Source organism: Papio anubis, chromosome 7 (assembly GCF_008728515.1).
Source record: "Papio anubis isolate 15944 chromosome 7, Panubis1.0, whole genome shotgun sequence".
In the NCBI taxonomy this organism is placed as follows: domain Eukaryota; kingdom Metazoa; phylum Chordata; class Mammalia; order Primates; family Cercopithecidae; genus Papio; species Papio anubis.
The window spans coordinates 128,359,621-128,372,762 of record NC_044982.1 but is presented as its reverse complement, the minus strand read 5'-3'; the positions used below and the strand labels follow the sequence as shown (position 1 = coordinate 128,372,762).

Sequence of the window (13,142 nt, the reverse complement as noted above, 5' to 3'; positions counted from 1 at the left end):
CACTGCAAAGGATTTCTAAACTTGAAATTCCATGGTTCTATGATTTGCATATGTGTCCTTCCAGAAAAGCTAAGATAAATCTTCCCAAATCCCCTATGCGGAAGAAAAGTAAATTGACATCATATTTTTTTCATTTTCATTTTCCTTCTAGAAAACTAATCCCTTCCATGTTTTCCCCCTTCCCTCAATTAGTTGGTAGAGAATCCCATTTCCATCAAGTGCACAGAACACATTTAACCATTTTGAAACACTTAACATTTAACACAAACCACATGACCATAAGTTTTAATTAGGTCCCACTATACAAATAGGTCCATTTTTAGAAAAATCAAAATGCTCGATGCTGCTGCTTGCTCTCTTCCTCTCCATTGTTTCTCTGTTTGACTGGCTCAGTGGCACTTTCCCATCCTGCCCTCTTGCTGTCTGAGCCCATGGCACCTGCCAATAAAAGTGATGACAGACTTTGATGCTCACACAGGTTTGCAACAACAGAGTTCACTTCATAATCACCAGACTTCAGCCCGTAAGCCTGATCTGAGTGACACTGGATTTTTTACCTGAGATGTTACGCTGTGGGCTTTCGTTTCTACAGGTTATGAACCACTTTGAAAGTGAATTTTTTAGCTTGCTAGGGGGAATGACCTATGAGCCTGCAGACAAATCTCAGCTGATTGGGCAAAGCCCAAACCCTTATTACAGTGCTTGAGTTTGCTGGGAAAACTGGCTGCCACATATGAGCCATAGATACAAGGTCGTCCTTTGGCATAATGTGTACAGGTGTGTGTGTATGTGTGTGTGTGTATTTGAACATGTTCAAGTCATGAAGCAAATTAGAAGTACAAACCAGTGTCTTCTGTTTGATCGAAGTGAATATTAAGGGAAACCACAGAAGATGAAGTGGCCTCGTGCCACAAGGAGTGATGGGAGGGCTAAACCTAGGGCTCCTGTCCTCAACCTCATCACAAAGTGACTGCTATGAATGACCGCATGTTGATCGGCCAGGCATGGAGGAAGCACATACTTATACCAACATGTTATTTATTCGGCCAGATATTATTGTCTCCATTTTACAGATAAGGCTCAAAAAGATTAAATAACCTGCCCACAGCCACATTACTCATAGGTGGTTGTGATGGAAGTTGAGCCCATGGTAAAGCCTCTGAAGCCTGTGGACTTTTCATGGCACTGTCCACTTTCAGAGGCTTTCTCAGCTCAGAGTCTGACTGTATCTGCCTCTCAAGCTCTGTTTCAGCCACCTTGTCTCTCTCTCTCTTTTTTTTTTACTCTGATATCATATTTCCTACAAATGGTGTCCAAATTCTTCCTCCTCCATGTTGACTGTCCTATTTGCCTAATGTTATGATTTGTGTTTCAGATACCCTAGGGTATCTGAATAATATCCTAGGGTATTTTTCATCTTTTGAGTGTCCGAACTACAAACAGCTTTAGGGACAGTTAAAATCTCAACAGGAGTATGGATTCTATCAGGAGACCCTGACCTGTGCAGCCAACACTTCACATGAAGAAGCAGCTTCTCCTCTTCTTCTGTGAAGGCTGCCTCTTCAGATACTTGGGATTTAGCATGTCTGTCATGTTAGTCTAAGGAGCTGCTGAATAAAGACTTGTTGACCAAAGTTTCTCACCGGCTAAGGACAGAGAAGTCTTATTTCTTCTCTTTGCAAATAAAGATTCCAATCTTCTCATCCTGAGACAGGGGTAATGCAACTGTTTTAATTTTGACCCTAAAATGTTCCATAGTACACTGAACTGTTTTCGAAGTAGAGTTTTAGAAGAGGCAGATTTATTTTTAACCTTGACACCATTTGAATTTAACAAACATTTTTTTCCATATTTCATTTTACACATTTGTTTGCACTGAAACTGCATGACTAGAATAAAGCATTCAAAACAAAGCAGGCAAGCAAGCAGGCAAACAGAAACCCATCCCACTTTTCCCTTGCTATGCCACTATCCAAGGAGACCCGAGGCTCTCTGAGATTTGAAACGCTGTGTTCCTTAATGCAGTAAACTGAGTAATGTGTTCCCGCTCCCACTCCCCAATGTCCACATCTTAATTCCCTGGAACCTACAAATATGCTATTTTAGGCAAAAGGGACTTTGCAGCTGTGATTAAATTAAGGCTCTGGAGATGGGGAGATTATTCTGGATTATGTGGGTGGGCTCAATGTAATCACAGGGTCCTTATAAGAAGTAGACAAGAGGGTGAAACACAGAAGGTGATGTGACCATGCGAGCAGAGGAACAGAAGGAGACTGGATGATGCTACATTGCTGGCTTTGGAGGCAGAGGAAGGAGCCATGAGACAAGGCATACTGGGAGCCTCTAAAACTAGAAGTTAGAAAGCAGATTTTCCCCTAGAGCCTCCTGAAGGAGCTGGCCGAGTGTTAGCCCAAAAAAACTGGGTCTGTACTTCTGATCTTTGGAACTTTAAGAGAATAGCTTTGCATTGTTTTAAGTCCTGAGTTTGTGGTACTTTGTTACAAAAGCGATAGGAAACGAATATACTTGTTGCATCTCTTGTGTCTAGTATTGGGCTTGGTATATGACATGGACTCGGAAAGTAGTATTTATTGAATGCAGTGAAAATATAAAGGAAAGATGTTATGAGAATGGAACGTACCAAATTCATGGCAACTTTTTAAATTTTTATTTATTTATTTATTTATTTATTTTTTGAGACAGAGTCTCGCTCTGTCGCCCTCGTGGCAACTTTTTCTGATTTAAAAAGTTCTCTTTCTTAGGATGAAAGGAACATTCCTTTAAGGCTCAGAAGGGTGTACAGTTACCCAGATATCCATGGCAAGGCCCCAGCGGTTACATAGTTGTATTTTAGCCCTTCAGGCCTAGCAAGCTCTTTCCTGGGAGCAAGTAAAGGAGACCATAGGCCATGATAAACAGCACTTAGTGGCCAGTTGCTTTAAGAATACCTGTTTAGTGTTTCCAGAGACTCAAAGCTCCAGGGAGACAAGCAGGAAGGAGAGGCAGTGTCAAATACTGTACAATACAATTAGCAAATACCAGCACCTTGACGAATGTTTGGTATATAGTAGGCAGTCAGAAAGTAAATGCTAGCATGCATGACATTCAGAGCGTGTGACCCCTTTCTCCTAAAGCTTCCTACAGTAGAAGTCAGTCTCCTACTACTTCTATCTTCTCTGTCTCCTTGGATGTTTGTTTTCATCAGATTTTACTCATATCTGCTGAACAAGAGCAAAGGGGAGTACCTTTCAACCTCAGATATGGACACATGTATTTGTCAACAGGCCACACATATTCTGGGTACAGGGACTGCAGACCATAGCAACGTACCTCACCTTTTCTGAGACCCTCTCCCTTGTTCAGTATTTGTAAGCCTTTTAATTTAAAGAAAAATAAATTAGGCCATGCTAGCTGATTAAAGAATAATTCCAAGGAATTTAACACTTAGTGATTATATTAGTGATATATAGTAACTTCTCACTTTGGATTCTTTTAGATGTATTACAGAGGTAAAAATCAATATTTTCTACCAAACTGGAGAAATTGAGATGATCTATTTTTGAGATATGGGTTCAGAGAAAAATTAATGATAAAGACTGGAATAACTCTAGTTCCCCCAAGTCAACATCTGATTGACCCTTAGAATCAGAATTTAGGAAGAGGGAGGTTTAGGGGATCATGCAGTCCTGCCTCCTCACTTCACAGATAAGGAAACCAGGCCTAGCTGGAATTTCCCCCAGATCACACAGCCAGAAAACAGCAGGCTCAAAAGTAGGGCCTTCTGAGTCCTCAATGCGGCATGCATATGTGTCTGCCTTGTTTCATTGTGTAGGTACAGCGAGTTTGGAGGCATACAAAAACAGAGAGACACCAATCTTGCCTTCAAGGCATTTACAGTCTAGCAGGGGAGATAACACACGTATATAAAAAAATTACTAGACAAAGTAAACAGCACTATGCTCTACAAGGCAGGTATGGATTAAGAAGGAATCTTTTAGTCATCGTCCCCCGAGATTCTGTTTTTCATTTTTTAAAACAATAGTAATCCAACTTGTGAAATAGTGAACTTCCTCCATTTTGCAAGATTCCTCGAAACCAAGTACTTGGAATATAACTTAGTTAAGGATTGCACAACACACACTATTTGAGTATCTGATTTGGAAAACTAAGCCACAGAGCCAGACCACACAATGCACATTGGTTGGAATCTGCTGGGCAGGTATCTCCCCGTCGGTCCAGGCAAGCCAAATCAAATAAGGCACTGAGTTAAAAAGGAAGGCAAAGTAAAGGATAAATCTGTTGACCACCACTCCAGGAGGCCAAGGCCTCTTTCCTCCCCATTAGTGGTGGCTTTTGCTCTAAAATAAAAATACCACACTTAAGCTGTGATAGAGGAAAGCCCTTGGTTTGGGACCCGACTACAAAGTAACAGCAAAAGAGAGAATTATTACTCCTTAGTGACTCTCTTCGTGGTATAATTAGAAGAATAGAAAGACCATTGAAGAGTGGGATTTGGGAGAAATATGGGTCATGTGTCTGCAGCACTAGTTGCTTGCAGAATTGGCCATGTGGGTTGGCACACAGCACCGTGAATATTAGAAACCACAAATCTCCAGGGTTTCTTGAACAAAGTAAAAGGCCTTGTCTTCAGAATGCCAGGTTGCAGGCTGGCTTTTAAAAGAAGCCCCTGGGTGAGCTCTAAAGCTACCTATGCATTTCTGCCTTCTCCGTCTCTTTCTTCTCCGCCTCCTCTCCCTCTCCCCCTCCCTCTCCTCTCATTTTGGATATTGCATCTTGGTGGGTCTAACTGTAGCTCTGCTTCTGCCAATACCCCCCTGCCCCACCCCCTCGGGAAGCAGGCCCTCTCCATGACAACTACCAACACAGAATCCACAGAGCTCTGGACAATGGGACAAACCATATTTCTATGAACAAAACGAAGGTAAGTAGATTCCTTTGCCCCTGGAGGACTTAAGGAGTTACTCCCCAGTCAGATTATGTTGCATCTGAGGGCCCAGAAAAGGAATGAACTTCCCTGTATAGACAACAGAGCCAGTTCTTGAAAAGCTATGCCAGCACGCAGACCCTTTAGAATCTCCTCCTTGGGAGTCTGAAATGGAAACAAAGTACCTCCCTGTGTTCACTTGTCCAATCGTTGACTTCTCTGCAGAATGATTATCTTGGGTTGTAAGTAAGCTAAGTCTTTTATAAGGCATACTTTAAGAAAAAAAGGAAAAGATGAAATCAGTTTGTAAAATCCTAAGGATTAACTATACCTTGGCCACAGATAAATAGCCACGTTTTCACACTGCACTTCCCTTTATCTCCTCCTGAGATGCTCTCTTGGTTCCTCCTTCACTGCTCTTCACGCTCTGAAATATTTCTTAGACGACACTTCATCCACGGTGACTTCCAGGACAACCAGTGGGGGGTGGGGTTTCCTACATCATCTCTTTTCTTGGCATCTCTATCCAAAGTATTTAGATGATGCATTCGTGTCCTTTCTCTCTCTCTACCCCTGCCTCCTCCAAAAAAAGGAAAAGGGGGGAGTGGCGGGTGGGAGGAGATTACATTACATTTTTTCTTCTTTTTTTGGAGATGGAGTCTCACTCTGTTGGCCAGGCTGGAGTACAGTGGCGTGATCTCAGCTCACTGCAACCTCCGCCTCCTGGGTTCAAGTGATTCTCCTGCCTCAGCCTCCTGAGTAGATGGGATTACAGATGTGCACCATCATGCCCAGCTAGTTTTCGTAGAAATGGGGTTTCACCATGTTGGCCAGGCTGGTCTCGAACTCCTGACCTCAAGTGATCCACCCACCTCGGCCTCCGAAAGTGCTGGGATTACAGGCATGAGCCACCGCGCCTGGCTCATTTTTTCTATTTTATCCTTGGTGCTTTCCATATAATAGGAGGTCAGTGAGATCAAGGGGATTCCTGAATGAATAAATAAAATCTGCATTTCTCAGGAATCTGACGGACAAGTGAATCCAGAGTCTGCGCAATGGGCAGAAGAGAGGACCGAACTTTATGGTTGATTCCCCATAGACCATACCAACAGGGCAAAGCCCTTCTGTACGTATTTCTATTTTCACATGTATCTGCACAACCATGTGTTTAGAAATCAGAGGGTTGCTATTTGTAAAACTCTTGAAAAACCCTCTTTTAAATTGGAAAAATTATTTTGTAAATGCCAACCCAATCTGCTTTATCTCAGTGAGCTGCTATTAAGTGCAAAGAAGATAACATGTTACAGGTGAGTCTGTGCTTAAAGAGCTTTGACCACAAAGGCTAAACAGGGTCCATTCTCCCATGTGAAGAAAAATGTTTCCATTTCAATTGTGATGTTTGGAATTTCAGCTTAAAGTACAAAAAAGGCACTGTCTCTTTAGTGCCTTTTGGAAAGAAGTGGAATCATCTGGCCAAGTGTTTCCTCCTTTCTACCTAGACTGTCATTTGAGTATATTGACCCCTCCCTGACAGAAAGTCTGTGTAAGCCCGAGGAGGAGGAACATGCCGCAAACCTGCTGCAGAGCATTAACAAGAACAGAATTAAAAAGGATCACTTCTGGGACTCATCACACAACTTCGAAATGGTGTTCAATAAAAGAAAAGATAATTTGGAGCCACACTACCTGGAATGAACATCTGACACGCAGCCACTGGTCTGGATTTAGAAAACCGCTTTCATCCCCAGAGGGTAGATTGTTAATGAGTGTTTTAAAGGGCAAGATTGAGGAAGCATGATAGAGTTGAAAAGGTACTGGTTTTGAAGGGTCCTAGTCTTGCTTCCACTTCTGTAAGCAAGTCGAACCGACTTTGAACAAGACACCTTACATTGCCCTGAGAAAATGTCCTCATCTCTAACACGGGAGGTGAAGTTAACCCTCTAGACCATCCAACACTCAGATCTAGGCCTTAATGACTATGAAAACAGGAAAAATTTTAAAATAAGAGCGGGTAATGCTTGCACCTTTTCGCTACCCGAAAGGAAGGTCAGACAACCTTATTATAAAAGGCAACTTTTCTTACTCGTATGCTAACAATCAATGCATAATTTACATAGCAATGCATACACTTTATATTGTTCGAGAGATCATTATTGACTGCCTGAATTTGATATGCTCATCCTTGTGGCGTCCTTCTCACTAAATACTAATTACCCAAAGTGATCAAACCCCAGATGTAAAAAAAAATCATCTTATAAATCACAGACAAGGAGGTAAAAAAAGAACTCAGTCAAACATTTTTTGAGTTCATACAAAAATGGAATAGCATAATCTACCAGTATGTTCCCATCCCCCAGCGAAAACAATATTTTATCACTCTGACTTTATCTATTCCCAGTCCTCCCCAACGTACTTATTTTCTGGAGCATTTTAAAGTAAATCTTCGATATCTTGTCATTTCATCCATAACTACTTCAGTCAGTGAAGTAGGATTTTTAGAAAACTACTACCATGACAGCATTACACCTGACAATATTAAAAAATTATTTACTATCATCTAAAGAACCAATCAATATTCAAATTTCATCAATCATCTAAAGTTTTTTTTTCTTTCAGTTTTTGACTTGAATCAGGGTCTAAACAAGCTAAGAGGTGAAACTGATCTCACCCAATTTACAATCCTTTGTCTTTTACATATTTAGTTTAGATGCTACCATTACTTAGACACAACGTATCTGAAACACAGATAATATGAAGGTCAGCTTCATCACAATGTTATTTGAAATGTCTTATTCTATGAATCAGATATAAATGTAGTTAAAGGCTCAGAACTGGAAGAATCTCAAGTAATTCTCACAGTTTTCCCAAATGCATAAATGATTTAGGCAACCTTCATGGAATGCTTTAAAGATATTTTGCTAAATCTTACACCATTCCTAGGAAGAACACCTCTGACAGACTCTAGCAGCTTTTATTTTGCCCATATAAAAAAGCTGGATTTCTTAGACCGTGGAGCAGTCTAACAGCATAGGTAGCATTTTCAGTTGTAGCTTCACTGGCACCTTAAGAAGAAATCTACCTGGATATGGCGGCAACGAGGCCATCTTTGAAAACAGCTGAGAGCCTCAAACTGTCAACTCTGACTTTTGGGAAGAAGGGAGGTGAACAGTTTCTCCATTCAGCCTCCCTGAGGCCTCTCTGGTAACACACAGGCACTGCCGTGACTCATAACCAGAAATACTGTTTTATAACACCAGTCTGTGTTTTGTAACACGCACTGAAAGAAAAAAAAAAAACCTGTTTAGAAACCAAAACCAAGCCCTGCATCTGGGCATTGGTATGAAGATCTCAAGAGGTCAGAGTGGCTATTTAATCCAGATAAAGTAGGCAAGGCCTTATCCCTTTCCTTGGCAAGAAAGTGGAGGCTTCCTGCCTGCTGCACATGCCCACAGGAGGAGCAACCATGAATTTAATTTTCTTAAAACAGAAGCATTTTCAGACTTGTGTTTTCCTGGACAGCTGCCTAGTGGCTGTAATCCATAATAAGGGCGTGTAATTGACAGTAATGTGAATCACTCACTGAAATTCTGGCAAAAAAAAAAAAAAAAAATAGAGAGAGGTTTTTTTTTTTCAGGAAAAAATTAAAGAGCAGATTCATCCTGTCCGTTGAAAATAGCAATTACTTTACATTTCAGCTCATTAGCTACCTTTATATAAAAAAATCACTAATTTGTACTAACTATCAGCAAGTGTTGTAAAGAAGTGGTACGGTTGCACAAGGCATGCAATCGGATGGGTTGGGCCAGGCACAATCTGTAAAATGGCAAATTTAGATGAGTTACTTGATAGAGCATACATGGGAGTCCTGGCCCAAGAATGAGTTACAGGACACTGTCCTACCAGTGATTTTGCCACTTGAAAAGCTGCTATCTGCTTGGGACCTTGTAATTATTATGGTAATACCCAGGGCAGACTGATCAAGCTGCCATTGATGCCTATGGTCAGTTTCAGAATTCCTTTCACTCAGACACAGGGATCTCCAAAAGAATGGATGGGGATTTTCCCAGGTAGAAGCTGTTGGAACTATGGAAACTTTGAGACCAGGTGGAGGGTTTCTCCCATCTATTAATTCCTTTGAATAAGGGAAAGAACAATCTGAATTAACTTCAAAATCAACCTGAAAGGGCCCCCTCTTTTCCAAGGCAGAGGCATGGGAACGAAACACTGGAAAGCTATGGATGATTTAATTCCATTTAGATAAACCCTGACTCCATCTGAACCCAAGAGGTTCAGATATTTGTCTGAAACTTCAGCACCTGTGAAACTAGAAGCCCTTGTCCAGAACTACCTGGTATCTCAAGCTTCTGGTCCCAGAGGGAACAGGGGTATTTTGAACTGTGAAAATCCCATGAATGCATGAAAAAAAACTTGGGACTTTAGAATGCTGAGGTCTGTGTTGGGGAGATGTATACTGGACCAAACAGTGGAAACACTTAACCTCTTTCCCTTTGACCACACTTTATGAAGATGGTTTGGATTTATTTTCTCCTATTGGGATCTCCCATTCTTAGAAGTAAAATGGAAGTCAAATTTCACTAAATCAGAGGTAATGTTGGGATTTCGACGAATGAAACTAAAATTCATTTTGTGCTTTATCATTAATTATTTCTGAGAAGCTTTTTCTCATATGGCAACAGTTGGGGGATGGTATTATTAGCTTAAGATGGTTCCCATCTTTGACAGCCACCACTAATCTCCTACTTAATTCTGTCTTAATTTGCAAGTAGTTGCCAACAGGCAAAATGAAGGTGGAGTCTCATAAACCACTAAAAAGAGACGCTTGCTATGCATAGAAATAGGCCCTGCAAAAATATTTCAGATACTGTATCTCAATTATTAGACAGTAGCAAACTGTCAAAATCTGAAAAGTAACATGGAATATGTATAACTAGTTCTTTGCAGGCATTCTTTTTGTTCCTATGTGAATACATTTTATGTGAGCCCAAACGGTTGGAAATGTGTTATTCATTTTTATAATTGAGAAAAATGTGTTAACGCTCTGGAATGTCCATGTGTGGAAAAATGAAACATTATATGGAATTGCACACACATATGATTTATAATGCATGCTTCCAGGACCAGAAATCCTAACGAAGAACCTTATTCAACAGAAAAAAAAAATTTTTTTTTCTTCGGTATTTGCAATTCTGGTATACTGTAATGCTGAGGCCAAGCATATATTTTATTAGTTTAAATCCTAGCTAAGCAATAAAATATGTGTCATTTTAAATAAAAGAAAACATGTTTTTCACAAAAGCTAAATTTCTTGTCCATTTTTGTCCCCTTGTAGTGGATGCTGCGGTATGTTGCACAGGTCCCTCCCTTTAGGATGGAGGCCCTCCTTCTCCCTGAGGCCCCAAGTGTTGACTGCCAGTGACTCATAGCTGAATTTCTTCCTGAGATTTGTCCTTAGGTAAAGTGGAGCTGCCTTGCCCAATGGTATGCCCTGTCTTAGGTGCAGCTGGCACCCAATGGCTGCTTGATGCAGATTAAAAGATGCAGCCCCCTTGCTTCAATTGGGTACATCACCGAAGGGCCACCCCCACTCTGATCTCCCTGTGGCATGTGCTGAAGCCTATACTGCAACTGCATGGCAGCTCAAGTTTTCCTTCTGCCCAGTCCAGCTTCCCTCACTCCCTATAGGCATTGTCCCTATAAGCCCAGTCCCATAAGCTTTCTGTATGCCAATTTCAGAATCTCAGCATCTATTCTCTGGGGAATTCAATCTAAGATACCTTCATTTATTTAAGGATACTTTAGTGGAGTGATTAGCTGGGCATGATGAATTTTAGATCAGAATATGGTAGAACTTCACTTTCTTCAATGTGAGGTAGACCCAACTTAGCCTTTATGCCAAGAGGGTTGGTTCCAAAAGTTTTTTAAAAACTCTTAGCATTGCAAGGTGAGCTCAACTAATGGCAATGGAACAATATGAGAATTTTTTTTTTTGTTTTGATATGGAGTTTCACTCTTGTTGCCCAGGCTGGAGTGCAATGACGTGATCTTGGCTCACTGCAACCTCCGCCTCCCAGGTTTGAGTGATTCTCTTGTCTCAGCCTCCCAAGTAGCTGGGATCACAGGCATACGCCACCACAGCTGGCTAATTTTGTGTTTTTAGTTAAGATGGGGTTCACCACGTTGGCCAGGCTGATCTTGACCTCCTGACCTCAGGTGATCCACCCAGTTCAGCCTCCCAAAGTGCTGGGATTACAGACATGAGCCACCGCACCTGGCCACAATATGAGAAATTATATGATGAGGATTTGCTATTGAAAATAATAGAAGAATAGTGTACAGTATGTAGATGATTGGTCATACACAGAATGTGAGAAGTTGGCTCTTCTACGTTTCAGGGGCATAATTAACCCAACTCTCCAGAATTCTTGTAAGTAAGACTCTGGGATAGCACGAGGAAGAACACACTGACCACTAAAGAGTAGGTAAAGCATTAGGAAAATCTGTGAGAATGAGACCCATATTGGTCATTTTGTTCATTAGAAATCTAACCTAAGAGAAACGCACCAACAGAATCTCAGGTGAAGCAATTTAGGGCAATAAAAACATATTCTCCTAAATGATACTGTCCCTGAGTGGCTCAACTAGTGAAAATGAGAACATCTTCCTGTCTCTCAAATCACCCCAATTATACACAGGATTAGGTAACTTCCACAAATCAGGCCATGGAAAGTTCTTTGATTTAGAGATATCAGGCAGGACTCTTTTTTGAGGGGTGTGGGAGCAGGAGGAGACGAGGATGGTGGTGAGGATGTGTGCGTGATAGTAACAGTTTTTCCTTTTCCAACATCAAAAACCATAGGCCTTCTAGGACAGCTTCTACTTTGATTGCACTTGGCTGTGTGAAAGAGCAGCACAAAATGAAGATAGCTCCTCTCACTGTGCTATTAAAGACTCCCATCTGAGAAAGAAAATGGGTGAAGGAGGCTATAAGAGATGGCCTTTCTATCAAAAAATCAACTTCAGAAGCCTGAAAGATCTTCTTCCTTCATCCTGTTCTCATTTAGCTTGCTAATAGATGCCTCATGAGAAAAGAATTATTGTGAAGCTGAGAAAGCAGGATTTAAATTTCCTAAGAAGAGATGGACTTTACGTTACAGGCAAGGGACATTTTTTTCTCTTCTTACAATAATTCCAAAGTGCTTTTTGACCTTGGAAGAAGAAAATCAGTGTTAAGATGGAATTGGTTAGGTCATCGCCTAAGGAGGCATAAAAGGCCACCAGGAAATAAATTAAAATTAAAATAGATTCTTTTATTGGGTCACATCTCATCCTCTCATTTATGAGCAAGGCTTCCACTCAAGCAATTGATACTGCAGGGGATAATTTTGCTCCTCTTGTTTAGACTCAAGAAAAAGTTACAAACAAAAGTAGGGGGGAAGCTGCATAGAAAGCTTAAAGGACATTTTTAACAGAATTCCAAGGAGAAGAGCACAGAAACCGTGGTTGTGTGCAGCCACTCATGAGGTGGACAATAGTTTTGAAATTGTTGGTTTCTGCTCAATTAAGGAAACGTACTTACATTCTAGACCAGACAAACATAGCAAGTCACGTGTTCTGACCTTGAACAAATAAATGTCATTTCTTTCCAGAATTTACCTTAAAATTCAATAAGTAATCTGGGATTATCAGAACATCTACTTTAGAAACTGTTAAACATTTTAGGATTACTTTTTCTTCTCTAGACTGGACAAATACAGGATATTTCCCTTGACAGGATATACCCTTCATTCTTGGAAAGGTCAGCCAATTCTCTTTTCTAGTAGGTAGTTTCCTACTTTGCATAAATGTACATGCCAGTGGTAACTGAAAATGTCCCTTTACCTTTTACTCTATAGATCTGATCATCTGATTTACATGGATAATGCAAACAAATGGTGTGCAAGAGGTCACTCAGAAAATTAATACATTCTTCATATTTAGAGAGATAGGCAAATATTTTTAAACCTCTGGATAAGATTCTGACTTAAATTTTACAAACTGAAGAAAGAAACTTTAAAAGTATCAGCCCTAAAATTCAGCCCTAAAACTGAGACTCAAAATGCATATAGTAAATTGTCAGATGTCAAGAAGCCCTTTGAATTATAGTATCAGTTTCCAAACTATTATAACACAAATCTCA

General features: G+C 40.6%; 1 protein-coding gene and 1 long non-coding RNA gene across 3 annotated transcripts in view; both read right to left on the bottom strand.

The window, feature by feature from the left end:
• RORA (RAR related orphan receptor A) overlaps positions 1-13,142 on the bottom strand; it is a 739,218-nt gene that overhangs the window by 164,335 nt on the left and 561,741 nt on the right. The window lies entirely within an intron of this gene.
• Positions 1-13,142, bottom strand: part of LOC116275965 — a 34,174-nt gene that overhangs the window by 8,048 nt on the left and 12,984 nt on the right. Inside the window, exon 2 of one of the 2 annotated variants that reach the window (XR_004185432.1) lies at positions 270-438. The exons of the other annotated variant lie outside the window; for it this stretch is intronic. This is a non-coding gene — a long non-coding RNA (uncharacterized LOC116275965). Of the gene's footprint in view, positions 1-269; positions 439-13,142 lie in introns of those variants that run through there. 2 annotated transcript variants of the gene reach the window in all.